This window comes from Camarhynchus parvulus, chromosome 8 (assembly GCF_901933205.1).
Source record: "Camarhynchus parvulus chromosome 8, STF_HiC, whole genome shotgun sequence".
In the NCBI taxonomy this organism is placed as follows: Eukaryota; Metazoa; Chordata; class Aves; order Passeriformes; family Thraupidae; genus Camarhynchus; species Camarhynchus parvulus.
Window position 1 is genome coordinate 15179474 of NC_044578.1, and position 19041 is coordinate 15198514.

The 19041-nt window shown below is 37.2% G+C and overlaps 1 long non-coding RNA gene across 1 annotated transcript in view; it reads right to left on the bottom strand.

Annotated features, from left to right (window-relative positions):
• LOC115906293 overlaps positions 1-19041 on the bottom strand; it is a 152958-nt gene that overhangs the window by 36639 nt on the left and 97278 nt on the right. Inside the window, exon 3 of the long non-coding RNA XR_004060910.1 lies at positions 2058-2108. This is a non-coding gene — a long non-coding RNA (uncharacterized LOC115906293). The remainder of the gene's footprint in view (positions 1-2057; positions 2109-19041) is intronic.

Here is a 19041-nt window from a genome sequence, read left to right on the forward strand (position 1 = left end):
AACAAAGCTAACAGCCTTGTGGGGAACTCATGGAGAGATTGGGGCAGGCCATCCCTCCCCCATTTAAACACTACCTAACTTGTAGCACTGCTTTTGGGGTCCTAGACAGCTCTTTGTTCACCCCTGGGGCTTCTCTAAAGCTCAGTGTTCAAAGCATGGTAATATTTCCATAAAACAAGAAGTGTCACCATCTCAAAGGCAATCAATCAGGGACAAATATCATCTTCAGAAACAGTAGTCTCATAAAAAGTATTTCTTGTGGTAACAAAGGTAAGGCAAAAGCCTTGTATAGATAATAAGATCCAATAATAAATAGAATTGTATTTTCAAAATTGCCTCTGGGGCTGGGGAATATGGTTTCCTTTTCTTCTGTTTTGATTTCGGGACATCTCTGAGATTGTTCTGAAAACTACAGTTCATGCTCAGTGAGGCAGTAGTACATCCAAAAACTTCCAGTTGAAATTATTGAAACTTTGATTTTTTTCATTACATAAAATGACACTGTTAAGAGGAAAGATTCCCCCATTATGTCTACTCAGTCTGAGAATAATGCTTAAGGAATGATCCTCCAAATTGAATAATTTCCCATTTTCCTTGTTGATTTTAGGGATGCACATAAAGTTAAGAGTACATCTCTTGCAAGATCTGTGTCAAAATGAGAGTTCAAATCCTTCTTTAGAGCACTGCTAAATAAGCAAAGAATATTTGGAGTTCAGATCAGAAGAGCAGACCAAATTGTAGGATTTGGTCTTGAACAACCAAATGCTATGCCAAAATCAAAGTCATTCACATATCATGCTGTACATACCTTCTGTGTTTAATGTTAGGATTTATTGAAAACATATGAGTAGATTAACCATAGAAATAAACCGAAGAAATTGTGCTACCTAAAATATGGTTTTGACTCTTTATTAACTGGTGATAATCTGCACTGATTTGCATTGCAATTCCATTGCAGATGTTGCTGACATTAAGACTTATGACAAGGAAACTACAGAAAAAGCTGATTTAAACAGGTATTTCACATTAACTCAACAACATATGCAGTGCATAACATCTCCCATGAGGGTTTTAAGTATTCTAATTCTTTGCAATTTCATTGTTGTTAAAAATAAAGAGTAATGAAAGTCCAGTTGACAGTCACTTGGTTTTCTCCAATTTCTAAAATTTTCTGATTTGCTCTTGAACTTTCCTTCTTGATGGAGTCTAAAGGAACCATAATTATGTAATTCAACTGAAACTCAAGGCATGGGCAAGGCCAGTTACATTTATTTGGATCTACCATTATTACAGCAGGAGCAAGCACAGCTGCTTTCAGACTTGTTAATACATTCTGTAGGGGATGAAAGCCTTGAAAAGGGTGGTACTTGTGTGAATTTCCTCCCCCTCCATACAGCAAATGGAGCTGGCAATCCACCAAAGCTCCCAACTTAACACTCCTGCACTGTCTGGCAGAAGAAAGTGTGGCACTTGATTAAGGGGAAAATAGTGCTTTTGGGGCACTGAATAGGATCATCTTCAACACAGAGGAAGAACCATGAAGGACAAAGGACAGAAAGGTGGGGAAAGCGTGTTTGACTAGGTGAAGAAATGATCCCACTGTAAGGCTTTTTTCTTTCTATTTGTTATAGGCCAGGTCTACAGCATTAGCTCTCCATCTAGGTAGAAGTAAGATACACCAGGACTCTCCACAGATGCTTTAGTCTATATCTGGGAAATGCATTTATTATGAAGTGTTAGGTAGGCAGTGCCTGTGATCGTCCTCCAAGCTAGGTTGGCTTTTATACATTTTTACAGAGTGACAAAGCAGCAAATACCTTTAAAAAACAGTATTAGTCAGTAGCAATCAAAATAAGAAGCTCTGTGTAGGTCATCTGAAAAGCCTAAAAAGCAATCAAAAATCAAACTGTTACCAGGCACACAAGAATAGGAACAACCTCAATGGAAAGTATAATAAACAAACTCCTCTAGTAATGTGAACTACACAGATGCTTGCTCCATCAATTCAGTCCATATTTTGAAAGCCACACAAGATCAATGAAGGCAACAGAACTTACCCAACTTCAGTAGTTCAGCAATGAGCTCTGTGTGTTCGTCCACCCACCTCCCTGGAAAAGAGAAGTGTTACATGTCAGGAATGAGTCCAGCAATTATCTTCTAACACAGGAGCAATGCCAGCAACATTCTGGTAATGGCAGCATTAATGCTAAAAGTTTACATTTTCAAAAGTGAAAACATTCACAGACACAATCTGGATATTTTAACTGTCACAGGCCTCAGCAATCTGATATTGCTTAGCCTTGTGGCCAAGGCATTCAGACACTGGTATCTATCTGCCACAGAGAACAGATCTTCTCAGTACTTCCCTTAGAAACTCATTAATGCACCAAAATTAGAAAAATAAAAACAAAGGCCATGTCACTATTAACAAATAAGAAACAAAGAAAAAATTTACTTATTTTGCTAAAAATAGATAATGAAAATATTTTCTACTCTATGGTAAGATCAGAAAACAACATAAAGTTGTAAAGTTCTACAGTAATTCAAATTCATTGAAGTCACTATAAATCCCAAAATACAGAAAATAACTTTAATTCATTTACTTGGTCAATCATTTAAGTTACCTGTCAAAACAAAGCAAAACAGAAAAAAAAAAAAAGGGCAACAAGTTCATGCCCACATAAAAAGGACAAAGCATCTACTATATAAGTGTAATCAAATGCAGTTTTGTACCAGAAATATAAATAGTACAGATTGGAAAAATACTTGAATAATGAAGTATTTCATGCAATTCCAAGGAAAATTAGATGAATGACTGAAAAGGATGGAAGTGTACACAATTCATTATATAGGATATGGTAACACTTGGCTAAGACAAGTGTGGAGTTCCTACTTTAATGAGCAGAGTCTTTGCTCACAAATTAAAAATAAACAAATAAAAAAGATACGAGTATGATCTCACTTATTGGCAGTTGATCAAACTGCAATTTTCCCCAAGAGCTGGGAAGCCACTGCCTTATAACACATCAAGAACTCCTGCTTATTGAACTGATCTGTGTACAGACTGACTCCTTTTCTGTCTAGAGCAATTGTTTTTCCTATCAAAACATTTGGGTTTATGGAAATGACAACTTAATGGTTAACTGGAAACATAGCAGGATATTAAAGTTAAATCATGTTCACTTGACTTCAGTGTCTCATTGTAGCCCTACCAAATAAAAGTATTTTATAAAAGTTTCCTTTCACTGAGGGTTGTACAGTTGGTCCAATCTCAGTGCAATGCTGCTGATGTTAATAGCAAACTTGAATAGCTACACACAACAGTTTAAATCTCTAACATACATATATTTCCATAACTGAACCCAGCACTTTTCATTAATCATACAATGGCATGCTTCTTCATTTCCAGCCAGCTGATTAAAATGCAGATATATTGTCCTGAACACCACAGAAATCATGGGCACCTAGCCATTGTTTCCAAATAGTGTTTTCTCAGTCTTGTTTCACTCCTCAGCTACATATTGCAGATTACAAAAATTATTAAAGATTCCAGCATAGAAATGGACAACAAAGGATCCTAAATAGGAGATTGAAATGCATAATTTTTCTGTCGCAACAAGGATAAAACTTCAGGTAGAGAACGCCTACTTCAGTGTCCTCTACCCTACTACTGCAGCATTTCAAACATAATCAAAAGAAACTAATTTGAGTTTTCGATAAGGAAAACCTGAAAATAGCTTGATAAGCTATAGATAGAAACATGTAGCTTTAAATTTTTATTTACATGAGTCCAAACACCTAAGAATGCTTGGAAAACAGGCACATCTACGCTGAAAACAAGTTATTTGAGAATGGGTCAACAATCTACCTCTTAAGTCACTTATCATCCAAGTCTGTGTGAATCTCACATTACTCTTACTGAAAAGGAACAGTTAAGACCCAAAGTACACCTTCATCTCGGACCTATGTCTCTAAACATATTATTTACTCAGGGATTGTATCTCAATTCAAATATATAATTTTGGAGTATTTTTCAGAAGGAACGCAATGGATGAATCACAAAGCTTCTAATCCTATACATAAGGCAAAAGTCTAAAGCACCATAAGGAGTCTTGCACACCATCAGACAGGATTAGTGATTATTTCTCTAATACTCATTGTCTACCAGTGCATATATACTGCTACATATTTATTATAAGCTACATTTTTATAATTGTGATTTATGTACACATTTCCACAAATTTTCTTGGAGAATGGCATTTTGCTGTGAACTGAATGCAGAACAAGGAACCAAGAGCTTCTCTGTCCTAACCTTCACTCCAGTAACAGGTTCTTGAGTTTGCAGCCTTCAGCAAACCACTTCCTGCATTTGTAAAATGAAAATATAAACACCAGCTTGGTTACCTAGAAAATAATACTGGAAAACTATTTGGTCTTCACAACCAAAAGCCAAGTCTGAAAAATTCACAGTGAATTTGGCAAGGAAATATTGCACAGTGCACTGCAATCCCAGCATTGCTTTGGCACCTTATGGCATTTTCCCTGTATGATTTCCAGGCTAAATTCAAGTTTGACTTCCAAACCTGCAGACAGTTATGGCTGTTAAGCTACAATCACAGAATTTGTCTCTCTGGCTTCAAGAGGATTAATTAGATGCCTAAAGGTAAGGAATTAACCAAATGCTTGTAGAATGAAGGTTTCATTTGGTGAAGGGCCAATTTTCCCAATTGATAATGTATAAATAAAATAATGCCTAATTTGCTACCATTACTAATGCTTTATATACTATATAATTGGAAGCAAATTAGCTATTTATTTTAAATTGTTTACATACAAATCTTATTTTCTTTAAGAGTAGGAATCAACGGCCATTTCTCTTCTAATTTGATGATGTCGTTACATATTACAAAGACTAAGCATAAGGGGCTTTTCATTTTAAATTATCTCACTATGTACTGCAGTTAAACATTTGATAAAACACTACCCAACAGAAATAAAAACAAGTAGATAATAATCAAATATAACCTCATACTTTTATTAATCTAGGGCAGTTTCATATTTGATGCACATACAAGAATTTTAAAGAATCTTTTTTAAAAGTATTTTGAAGATACTGCTTGTATTCTCCATAAAAATTACAAGAAAATAGTTCATGTAACTGGCAACATTATTAAATAATATATATAGTTAACATTGCTTTTGTGAAACAGTCACCATATTCCTCAAAACCACCTGATCCTTTTTATTCAAAAGGAAGTAAAAAAGTCTCACAAATATGAGTTAAAGACTGATTCTCTCAAAGACAACTCAGTGAAAAATAATGACTGACTGTTAAGACCTTATATTTGTGAAACATGAAGCAGGTCATCAGCAGGAGTCCACAGAAATCCAGCTACACTGTTTTCACATCAAGGTTCAGAACAGCCTGATTTTCTTAAGGCTCTTGGTTCTCTCTGAGCCTCACTCCTCAGCTGAACATATGTGAATATCATTCTGGGTCTACCATAAGTTAAAGCATAATTATTTGTGTGTTACAGTAGTATGGGCACTTGCCACAGTCAGCAAAAGCAAAGTTACTACTGTTGATCGTGTGTCTTTCAGAGCTCGAATTCTTGCAGGTACCATGACACCACATCCCTGTGGAAGGACACATGAATAAAAGAGGCTTTTGTGAGGTACACGGTGAAAACAAAGCCCAACAAGGCAGATAAATTCTTCACTGCATGGATTACCAAACCAAAATATTACAAGCAAATGGAAGCCAATGGAACTTTCCAAGTTTGTGAGCAGATGGAAACTAACAGGATAAACTACCTTCCCTGTCTTCCTGGCTTTTTTCAAATGCTGGTATCACCTATGTTTCATCCTTAACTACAACTTCCTATGATTCATGTCAATTCTTCTCACTTGTCCATGACAACTACATCTACCATAATCTGGAAAATAAAATCTAAAAAATTGTCCTTTGAGTCTAGTACATAAGCCCTTTTTCTTCAACCACTCTTGGATTAAGTTCCCTGACCTTGGCTGAGCACTAGGTGATGTCAACAACTTCTATCCTGTGATGACTGAAGTTTGTCCAGGAGATGCAATTCTCCGTTAAATCCTTACGATTCCTTCACAGAAGACATCAGTTTACATATAAATTATTTGCAAGAATACAAATTACCTCATTTGCAGCCAAATTAGGAATAACAAAATTTTGCAACTGCAAAAGAGTTGCTAGGCTCCTCTCCAACCATACAATAGTCGGATATATAAATGTACATGGCTTTCTCTCATTTGGGGGATTCATACCAGTCATGAGATTTTTGATATTACATACATTTTTCAAAACTCCTTGGAAGTGCTGTCCATAATTTGAAAGATAATATAAAGAATTTAATCTGTTAATACACTCCACTCCTCAAAATGCAGTGGCATAAACACTAATGTCCAACATACTACAAGGGGGAGGTAACACTGAGTATTCAGGCTGCCTAAGGAACAGTCTTCCATGCAGTTCTGGATCCAAATAACTCCAACATTGTCTGTTTTCTGAGAAGACTAGATCCTCAATGGAAAAGCTGCTAATAGCTGTGTGTTCATTAGACTTGGAAATGGAGAGTCACTCCTCTAGCCTGGAGCCAGAAGGTGGGCTTTCTTGGAGGCAGGGTTGATAACTTTTGAATACCAGATGAAGTCTATGGATACAAGACTGGTGTCAAATGACAAGAGCCTTAAGCAGATGGATGACAGTGTGTGTGCACTATAGGCTGTTGTTAATTTACTAGCTAGAGATAATGCTTCTATAAAATTAAAAATGAGTCACTGGAAAACAGCCTGAGAGGCCATAGCCTGCAGATTTCAGGCCTCCTGGCAGGCCTGCATTGTGGGGGATATGTTTTTATAGAATCATGAAAATTAAAATTGCATGTTAGAGAGAAAGAAAACGTAATTGTTTCTCTTACTAGCTATTGAAGCTATTCATAGTTTGGATTTGTTATTCACGAGTACATATTCAGTGAAATGGAATAAACCACTCATAGGAGCTCATAGACAAGATACACATAAGCAGTGGCAAACATATATAATATTAATGAATTTTCAACTGTCAATATGTGGGGTTTATGTCTGGAACAATGCTTCCATAATTTTAGCATGACCATATACAAAGTCCCTCCTTTTCACCATTGGCCTGGATAGGACTTTTCACTGCTATTGGGTTATGTTGAAAATAACCTTTCCTCTGCTTTTATCTTGGAATGAAAATTTCATGTCATACTTCTTACAAGACTGTCAACAGATTTATGTATCATAACATAGACAAGGCTGTCTCATTGTTTCCTTGCTTCAAATGTAAGACCAGACATCAGATTCGATGTAAAATTTTTGTGAGAGCCCATTTTGATAAAGAAGCAACTTTATCACCAAAGGCAAAAAAGGGAATGCTAAAGAATAAGTACACAGGTCTTAGCATGGTTCCCATGCTACTATTCACTGGGAGGGATACCCCTTACTATGCTATCTAGAACTTCCTGGGCCACTCAAGACCATATAATCTTAAGAAAACAGTGAAAAATTCAAACAATCTGCCATCCAAAGAAGCTGGATCGAAGCTGTCTATATAGCCAAAACTGTTCTTGATCCCTACATGTATTTATCAAAGGCCCTAAAACAAAATTTAACCCACTGCCTGAGAACCAAATTCCAACAGATGTGAAAAATATGCTGTAGGAAAAACAGTTCTAACGCCTAGACAATTCCTTTAATGTTCTCATCTATCCAATGTAGAAGTAACAATACTATGCAAGTTTTCAGTACATTTTGCCCCTACTATTGTTGGTGAATATATCCCTTTGGATACCATTGCCTCTAGAATCCCAGCTTAAAGACAAAAAGCAGCCACATGACAGTTAGTGACAAGGTCAGAAGAAACAAAACCTTGCGATGCCCATTCAGGGTTCACGTAGTTTTTAATCCATAACCCCAGAGAGCTGATGTGGAAAGCCAGCTACACTGTTCCAACCCATCCTGCATCCACCCAGCACCACTGAGTCCAGCAGCATTACTGACAGTTTACATGCATGTGAATGAGAGCAGAATTAAATATGACATATGTAAAGAGATGCTCTTCAAAGCTTAAAAAGAGATGAGAGGAAGGAAGGGGAAGAACATGCAGACATGAACTAGTTATCCTGCATAATATACTACAATCAAGGTCACACATAAATGTTTATGTATATAAATACATAAGACTGCCCATGCAATATTGTGCCAATTCTTTTCAGACAGTGATAGAGACCTCTGTGCAGCAATGCACATTTTTCAGCTTTAGAAAACTTTAATACACAAGTGGCTACCATAGACTTGAGCCATGAGCACGTCCAAGTATTACAGTGCAGCACCTCTCATTTCCACTTGAAGGTGAAAGGCTGACTTTACAAAAAAGTTTTTCTTTTTTCAGTCCTATGCAACACCACCTGTCTCATCAGCAGGACCACTCAAAAGGGATGGGCCTCAAGGCACCTCAGTCCCAAGATTCTCCATGCCTCATTCTTCATCCACGCTGCTAGTAATGTACCATCACTGGCACAGTTACACCTGAACACTCTGGTGCTGCCAAACACCTGGCTTTATTTTCCACTGTCCAAATGAAAAATAAGCATAATCTGCTATTTGAGGATACAGCAAATGAGGGAGTTCATGACAAATTGTGTTGGTTTATGCAGAATAGTGATAATAAGATACAAATGAGAATTTTTTGCTTAATGAATAATACTAATCACGTTTCAACAAATGCTGTGCCCTTCTAATTAGAGAGAATGCATAAAATCAGCTTAATTTATTTGTGACTAGTTATACATAGTTTAAATATTTACTAGAGATTTACTCTAACGTTTGAAATTATTTTTAACAGCTCTTGCAGTAAAACCAGACCTAGTAATGTAAAAGAAGTTACAATTCTAACTTCTGCCCTCCCTTTTGTTATGTAGTGTGTGATGTATGCCCTCAGTTTTCAAGACACAAGAGAAAGGATATTATTGATTTACATGTTAATTCTCCAACTGTTACTAATTTTCTTGATTCCTGCTTCCAAAGTTGCACTTCCAACATTCATCACTGTAGTACACTAGAGGGGCTGAGCATCTTTTTCAATAAATTACAGGAACTATGACTAATTATAGTGATATTAACTATGCAAAGTAATGTGTAACTTAAAATGGATACGTTTATCATTTCAAATTATGCTTTTGACTCTTGATGGCCTAATACATGGATGCTTTTCCTTTTTTTATACAGGCTATGAACTCTGCTATTTTTTTAAAAAATCTGTTTCACAGATATAGGCATACCTTGTGAATTTGATGAATGGAAACAAATCATTTACATCTCATGTAATGCCTAGTGGGTAGAGGACAAGATTAATACCAAGGGCAAGTAGGGCCAAATCCTGATTGTTATAGCAAAGCACTGAGGATTCAGCTTGAACACTGCCATCAGAAAGTATTTGCCTACAGGATTTGTACCCTATTCTTTATGTCTTCCTATTGCTAGGAAGCTAAAAGTGCAAGTTGCTTGGCTGATAATACCAGCAGCATCAAGCAGTCACAGCAAAAACAAGTGCAACTGACTTTGGACAGTTAGGAAAGTATATTACACAGGTTTAAAATACAGAAGCTTTGAAACAATGGCAGTGCAGCTATGCATGTGTAAGAGCTCTGCATAGCAGCAGAACTTCCTAGCAGCACCACATTGTTGTAGTTCTCCTTCCAATGTGGAAGAAACAAAGCCTCTGTCTTCTCAGTCATTTTCACATTAAAAGCTTCAGCACTATTGCAAGCAGAGTAAATCAGGCCAGTATGTCATTCAAAGAACAACAGAAAACACATGAAGTACTACCGAAGCGCTTAAGGGTAAATATCTCCATTCCTATATCTACAGAAGACCTGAAAAACCAGCAGAGTGCTTTACAATAAAGCTGGAGAAGGTTTGGAGTAGAGTTTGTTGAGTTATCATCAGAGCTGGACTTCTGATTTCTTGAGGTTGAGTAAGTACTACATTGAGGTACTAGTACTAGGTTGAAGTACTAGCACTTGAGGTTGTGTCTACTACTTCTAACCTATTGTTACTAATATTTCCAGGTTTCCTTTTGTCTCAGCTTTGCTGCTCTGGGAATAGCTGGGTCAACTCACTGTCAGTTTGGTGTCACCATCTGCACAACCCAAGTCTCTTCTTATCAGCAGAAAATGAAGATTCTAGTTGTGACCTAGACATCACCCATAGTATTAAAACATAAATCAATCCCATTTCAATAATACCCTCTTGTGGCTGAGCTGTTTGTCAGTTATCTCAGCTGGGTACATGAGATGAACACTCACTGAAGATAATTTTGGCTCTTAGAAACTATGTTGGTAATGAGGAAGGAAACTCTCATAAGAGCAGCTCTCTTCCCAGAGGTCTTTAAGAAAGGCCTTTCCCTCTACACGTCTTCCAGGAAGGTCCCTAGCATTCCTACCTGCTTACTGTATCCCTGTGACTATAACACCCTTCTTCCTCCTTCACATAGCCAGAATGTCACCAGACAGAGCTGTCACTGAGACTTCTCTTCCTTCTGAGGGGCTGCTAGACCCAGGGGGATCAGTGATGTCTGTGCTGCTTATAGAGTCTGCTCCCATTTTCCATCCCTCAACTTCCACTATTCTCCAGCTTATCAGCTAGTCTTAAAATTTGGCCTCAGTATGTAAGTCTGCCTTCTAGGGCATTTACAGAACCACTGCCTGCACAACCCACACACTCAGCTGGTCCCTAAATGCTGGCCCATGTCTAAAATAATGGAAAGAGAATTTGCAAAACAGTCTTGAAAGAGTTTGAATGTACTAATGTACTCCCTTGAAACTCCAAATATAGCACAGAGCAGAACCAGAGAACAATTTATGTTGGAAATCACAGAAGGTCATCTCATACAAGCCCTGCTCAAAGCAAGAGTCAAAAAGACAAGGCTCATCAAGACCTAAACATCCACAAGGAAGCAGGGTAACTTGTTCCAGTATGTGATCACTCTCATGGGGAAAAAAAAATTAAAATCCTTATACTTAATGAAATTTTTTGTATCCCAACTTTTAGCTGCTGTCCCCCATCCTGCCACTGCATCTCCCTGACAAGAGTCTGTCTCTTTTTCAGATCCTCCCATGAGGTAGCTGTAGACAGCAATAAGATACCTACATAGCCTTCTCCACTTAGAGATGAGCAAATCCAGCTCTCACCCTCTCCTTGTATGTAATGAGCTCCAGAAGGCTTAATATGTAGTGGTTCTGATTACTAAACAAAATTTAATTCAAAGAAGCCTTGGTGGAAGACAATTTCTGAGACTATTTAAAATCAGAAGTGAAAATCACTTACTAGCATCATTTACAACTCCAAAGCACAGCTCACAGCTGTCCCAGTTATGTTCTTATCAATCTCTTCTGGACAAGTATTCTCAAGTCCTCTACCTCATTTAATGTTTTCTAATTCTTCTCTCATGAAAATTTACTCTCAGGAAGTCATTGAGAGTTCACAATCTAATTAAACAAAAATGCTGTATGATAAAATTTACCACAGATGCATCAACCATGCTCTTTAACTAGAGCTGAGATTATCAAATTTGAAAATTCCTGATCAAAATCTAGGCTGCTTTAGCAACTTACAAACAGTATGCCCAAAGCAAGGAAAAATGAGGTTCTGTCCTTGAAAAGTCTTCTGGACCTCAACACACTTCATTACCATGATCACTTAGAACAAACCCATAGTTTTAAGCAACATGAAAGCAATGAAGAGTTTGTCTACTATTCAGGACATTCTACATGACTGATATTATATATGTATTTTGCTTAGGCATTTAACTCTTACTTTTTACTTCTCAGGGAAACATGACAATTTAAAGTTCATATTTACTGGACTACTATCAGGTGTAAAATTCCACACCACTGTAAAATGGTCCCTTCTTCAATAATATCTTTTTGTCATTTTCTATGCTTTTAATACTAGTAAAGTATTAGTAAGTTACTAATTACTAAAAAAAATTTCTTGGATATCATAATCTCAGACCACATATTACGAGTCACAGAATATTGTACTACTAACATTTTTCCCCCAGATATCCCATTTTATTGGTCATGCAAAGATACAGCAAGACTGCCTACATATACACAGCAAACAGCTGGAAATCTACAGCCTGCCCTCCTTTTCAATACATATCACTTTAGAGACAGAATATTAACAAATGAATTTGCCTTGCAGGGTGGAAGAAAGCCAAAACACTGCCACTATTTTGTTCTGTGTGCAGAAGCAAAATTCTTATATTAGAGTAAGAATAGACAAGGATGTGGAGGCACAGTGTGACAGACTGCAGACATGATCCTTTAGGGGCACCAATCTCAGGTATGGAATTGGCCATGTAGAATGGTCATCTTCTCTTGCATTCACCACTACTACCCACAACTGCTAAGATCTTTCCTAAGCCTTTTCTAGGCTCTTCCAATCACTGTACAGCCAAGAATGAACAAAGCTTCAGGACTGGGGGACAGGGGAAATGAGTGCTTCAGAGTCCTGCTTCTCCTTCTCTTCATTGTAAACTCCTGTAGATTGCCCATCCAACATAACTGATCAGTCCCCCAAAGAGCACTGAATTATTTAAAGAATATTGATGCACAACCCTTACCAGTGCTTGTATTTTAAGCCTCAAAGATACTCAAATTGGTATTTAAAGAGTACTTCCTGGAGAATTTATAACATCCAAATCATCTCCCACATTAGAGAACAATAAGGTTTCATGAAACAAATGAAGAAATATAGCCATTTAAATTGTTCAACATCATTAAAATACTCCTAACTAGCTACTCCTAGATGAAAAATACTACACTTTCACAGACAAAATATTAGTTCCTCCTTAGACAGACTTTATTTAAAGCTTGTGAGATATCAGTGACTGAAATATGCTCATGTTTCCTTAGCTTCTCTAGAGAGCATTTCCTCTGACTCTAAATAGGAGTTGTCTAATTGCTTTGACTAAACTGCATTTCTGAACATCAAGAAAGCAGGGTCTCTTCTGTGACATCTTCTTTTGATCCAACATTAAGAGATGTTCAATTGCCTATAAATTCTTTCACTAGCCACTATAGATCACATTTTCAGAGGTACTGCATACCTGAACTCTGGCATCAGAAGTGAGCATGGAGGACAACTGCAGCTATGTACAGCCCAACACCTTCATCAATTATATACTACACCAAGAGGCACCAAATCATCAGTATCAGGTGTCCTGCACCCATAAAAGGCCTATTTTACAAAAGTTGATGTGCTGAAGTGCAGCTGTGTCCAATTACCTGAGCAAGTAAATGTCTTTGCTCTAAAGGGGTGGACTCAACGAGCAGGGCTGATGCCAAAAGCTGAGGGGCAAAGCTGTGCAGAGAGTGCTGGACTACCAAGCAATAGTTCTGGAGTTCAGAGCAAGGGTAGGGATTAGTTCCATGCTGTGCATGTGAGGAAGAGCAGTGGTAGTGTGCTAAGGAGATAAAGACAAGGATACAACTATTTCCTAGGCACAGCACAATAGTTTCTGGAGTAAACATTCTTTGAAAGTTCATGTAAGTTCCTATGAGGTTCCTTTCACAAGAAAACACTTTATAGATATTTTGTTGAATACACTGGTAACATATTATCCCAACTCTGGCTGAAATTTTGCTGAAATTCAACTTTCTGTAATACTTAAATATACATGGACCCTCTTCATTTCAATAAAGTGGTCCAATTTCTGTCTCCTTAAACCTCTCTATACAGTAGAATTTACATAAAAATATCAAACTCATCAAGACTATCCTCTGCATGTAAAAGCAGATTTCTGGAAAAGCACAGGCTGAAGGCTACTGGTGGAATTGCCATTCCCTCAGGCCCAGGTTCTGTAGACAATAAATCAGTTGGTTAACACAAGCCAGCCCACAGGCAGTTCCAGGCTGCCACAAGCAGACTGTTCCCTGTACTTCCATTGGTTTAAAGTTTGTCCATGGTCTCCTGCATGCCATGATGTGGTTGCTGAACAAAAGCTCGCCTATGGCAAGCCTGCTCTGCTTCCTCAGTGAGCTGCTGCTCGCTTTTTAAAACTTATGTTCCCTTTTTGTCCCAGCAACATCCTTCAAATCACATTTCTTCTTAACATTTCTAACAATGCTGATATAAAGCTGTTCCCAAATGGTTGACATCAGGTCCCGCCCTGTTATCTGAATTTCCCCTGCTATACCTAAAAAGTACCTTCTTGATAGATGTAAAGGATCTGAGTGGTCAGAGCTGCTCCCGCTCAGATAAGCTGGCATGACATCCAAGAATTCTATTCCACATCACTTACTACTTCAGTTTAATACATATCAATATCTGTGACTAAATGGTACCTCAGTGTTAGGAGAGGTATCACACTATCAATATGCATTCACAGCATGGATTCCAGGATACTCCAGTCCAGTTGCTTACTGCTGCTGATCCCACTTACCATGCCAATTCCAATTCCTACTAAACCAGCAGGAAGACAAGACCCTAACCTGTTACAATTCATTTCTATATTGCTGAGGCCATTTCAGCTCACTGAGATATTCACTCAGAGAAGTTTTCATTACTCTTTGGTTAATGTGGCAGTTAATGTCCTTGAGCTCCATGTTCCTGTGTCCATTTAAAAATGTGGGAAAAAATGGGTTGCCCTTATTTAGGATACAATCTCATAGTCAATCATTTGAAAAATCTTAATTTGCAATTGCTGGAGTGGATAGTGAAACCATTTCCTGAATGATGCTGCTTGCCTTTCAGATTCCTCTCGGTATTAGAAAGGCTGTGTTAACTCTGGATCAGTGTTCTTTAATAAAACAGCACAGCAGTAAACACCAAAAATAAGAGTTTCATGCTTAAGGTACTATACATTAGAAAAATGTAATGTTCTATCGATGTTTCTTGCTGTTTTATAGTTACCTGATATATGCTGGACTTTCAATCCTTCCTATGCCGTGAGCATTCATTACATTTACACATTTTACAGTTCTCTAGTAATTTTGCAATACATTTTCCTGAATCAGCTGATGACATTTAATGGAATGTTTAAGGCACAATATAAAACCATAAATGCTTTTGCTTATTCTGGGGAAAAAAACTGTGCACGTAAATTGGTTTTCACATTAAAAACTATGTTGGTGTACCCAGCATTTTTGCTGCTGCTATACATATTAAAATATAACTAAATGCCTCTTATGCAATACTGCAGCATAAGTACAAATAACAAGCATTTGTACTTTACAAGCAAGCTATATGATTAAGGGGCTATTAATGAAGTGAAACAAAACCTCAGTGCTAGAATGTAATAGTCCATGAAATTCTTATGGGGAGAAAGAGAATCTGCAGTGAATAAATATTAACCTAAATGTAAGAGAAAACAAAGCAAACAAAAAAAGAAAGCATTTTTAAAGCCAAAATTTTGGTAAAAACTGCTGACTACTTAAGGAAAGTCTATTTGCATACCACAGGGCTCCATCTGCTGTGGAAAATATAGGCTGCAAGAATGATTTAATATTTAATAGAAGTAGTGGCCGTTGTTAATTATAATTTGCACATTTACAAATCAGCACTGATAGCAATACAAATTATGAAATATAAGGGTGTTATGCCGGATACTGGGGAAAATAAGATGACAGACAAAGTTAATGGAGTATCCCTAACAACAGCTCTGTCAGAACACATCAGAGAACTAATCCAGTTACTAAGAGCCTGCAATGGAAAATCTATTTAAAATATTAAAATGCTGTTTGGTAAAAGCTTTTTCCTAGTGCATTTTACTTAAACAGTTGCTTATTGCTCATGGGTCATTAGCTGTACACCCAGATGCATTCTGCAAACTGCTGTTTGAAAGAACAGTAGAAATTAAATAAGAAATAGATTTCTGCAGCATTTTTCCTGAAATCTAGAATCATCTAACTGCAGATTACAGACAGAAAAGTAATATCAGATCTTTCCAAGATAGGTGCTCTTACTGTTACTCTAACTAGACATTTCCTATCATTAAAAAAATAAAAAAGCAACACGCTATAGAGAACTTGACTCATTTGAGAAATTTTCCATCCCTGGAACTCACTCCAAGTGCATTAAGAGACCAATATGCAGAGAAAGTAATGCCAGTACTGAAAACTTAGTTCTAGTTTAAGACTTAACATTACTTCAATTTCAACACTGAATCTATAAATAGACTCTTATTTAGTAAAACCACAGAAATTCCCATTGGTTGTTTTCATTAATCTCACTTTTCTCATCATCATCTTATATGGATTGCAGATAGGAACCATTAATGCTTTAATAGCAACTCTGCTTGCCGAGTCATTCATGCTGCTACTGATTTCTGTGTTTTCACATCAGGCATGTGGTCTGTAATACAAACCATGAGGCAACCCTAACCCCATTGAATTCAACAGGTAGCTTCGTGTTTATGTCACCTACTAGATACAAGGTAAATGTACAAGGCAAGAGCCTGTAACATTCTCAGCATACAGCTCATTGTAATACACATGCTAATCGTGCTCCTGTGGTACAGACAAATCATATTCAGTCTGCAGAAAGAGGTACAATAGCTGTCTCCTTAAAGTCCAACAGATTAGCAAGCACATACTCATCTGAACCTCTGGCCATAAGTCACCCTAGGCTGATCTAGGAGTGTTTAGCTTACAAATTCTGCTGGAAAAAGTCAAGAGTACCACATTTTAGCTGCAGCTTCTTTTGTCCGTGTATTGGATTTCTTTTTATTTCATGCCCACAAAGGAACGATGTGGAATTAGGCAATTAGATATGCTGATGGAAGTGGTCTGGGGAAGCCAAAACTCCTGTTTCAGGGGCACAACACACCAGTTATGACAGAATCATCAACCTACAACTATCTTTCTGTTCCTTCTCTTGTTAGTGAATATTGTTTTTTCTCTGATCAGAAGAGTTGCATTTTGTCTTCACCTGGTTACTCATACCACTAGGTGGATAATTAAACAGAGTTAATACTTGCTTTGCTGGAGTACAATCTAAGACATGCTTAGATGTATTAATTTGAATTATACAGCGTCAGTTTCCCTTCAAAAAATGTTATTCTTGAGCATCACATGAAAGACAGTATTTCAATGCTAAAAAACATACCTTCTGGTGCAGAATCAGTATCTGCCCATTTTTACCTTCTCTATTCCTCCCTTTAGTATTGGTTTCAATAATGAAATCATTCTTACACATCTATGCCTGCAAAGAGGAAAAATTGGCTTTGCTATTTTTGACTCAATTTCTATTTATTGTGCAATCAGAAAGGTGATTTTAATGGTATCAAAATTAATGCCCAACAATTGCATAAGGTGTTCATGTTTGAATTTTTTACCAAACTATTTCTTCGTGCTTTTGAGACTCTATAAGAATCACAAGATCTTTTACAAGATGTGTGATGATGGGAGAGATTATCCAGAATTTTAGGCAGCTTGTTCTACGGCAAGATGCCAAGACCTCATATGACTGCTGATGTCCTAGTCTGTAGTAGTTGAGGGCAATCTCTGCTTTTTGTTAGGCAATAATTCCACTTCACAAAGAAAAGTTGTCAAGACAAAATAATGATTGCTGCAAGTTCCTCTCTTTTGCAAAACACAAAAATCTCTGATTAGCCGAAGAACTAAGAAATGATAAAATAAAGATAAAATGGTTCAAGCAGAGAATGCAATTCTGGTTTCATGAAAACCAGACCAAAATAACATCACTTCCAGATATTTTTACATTCTTTTTGTGTCATGCCAGCAATGTAAAGACTATCTTAATTCATGGTTGAAAATGCCCTTGTCACCAGCAGCTCCTCAGATCCCTACAACGCCTAGATCTCAGTGCATGAGTACTATGCAGAACAGGACAAAGAAGAAACACAGCAAGAATATGAAATATCTCTTTGGCATGGTTAGTAGAGCAGTTCTTCAGCAGCTGTTACTCAATTTAGTGCTATCTCTATTTATACTAGAGATTGCTTTTTCCTTCAGCAATCTCTAGGTTCAAGACACCAGAAAGGCACAGAAAGATCACCCTTTTTTTTTTTTTTAATTGTGTGAAGTGTTAATCTGGTAAGCACATGAAATTCCACCCCAAATCATAAAAAAACCCCATAATGGTTTACTAACCCATCATTATTCCATATATGCTGAGGACCAAAAAAAGCAGTGTACAATATTCTGTAGGGGTGGAGAAACAAGAAAATTAAACTTAACAAGTACTAGCAGAGCCTGCGTTGCTGTTCATCCTGGCCTGATGAGTCTATGCCATTTTAACATGTACATGCTCATTTATTATGTCACAGGTCAGATCAAACAGCCACCCAAATTGCAATTTTCAGAGCTGAAATAACATATAATTCCCATTTATTCTTCAGAAATCTCTTGTAGCAATAATTTTCACTCTGGGTCAAATATACACTTAGCAAAACACATCTAACAAATTTATGGGTTTTCCTCTGAAGTCAGCAAAGCATTTTCACACAATAGTCCATAATGAGTATAAAAAACCTGCTCTATTTACTAGGCATTGTAATTTCTTGCTCAGAAAACACAAAAAAATAGAAAAATACATAGTAAATTTCCTCCCATACTTGGTCTCTTGATAGCAGCACAAAAGGAATAAATGATTGCATGGATGGCACAGATGACAACTTCAGCATAATTACTGACCAGGATAATGAAAGGTTCTGTGACACAGACACCACTAGTCCCATAGGTCAGTTTGTCCTGAAAGGTACCTAAAGCTCTGGTTTCTCCTAGGTACCTAAAGCTCCAGTCCCAGTAAGAACATTTTGTTGTAGAGAGTAAATAAAGTAGAGAGAACGGTCCTTTCTGAAGATCAACAGTTTTCTGCAGAATGACAGGCAATCAGCTCCAAGAAAACTCACAGCAATCTGGCATCCCACACACATCATAATTCACAAAGTCCTTGCTACCAACTATATTTGGGATCCCAGAAAATCCTGGAAAGCCTCAGATTTAGGAAAGTACAAAA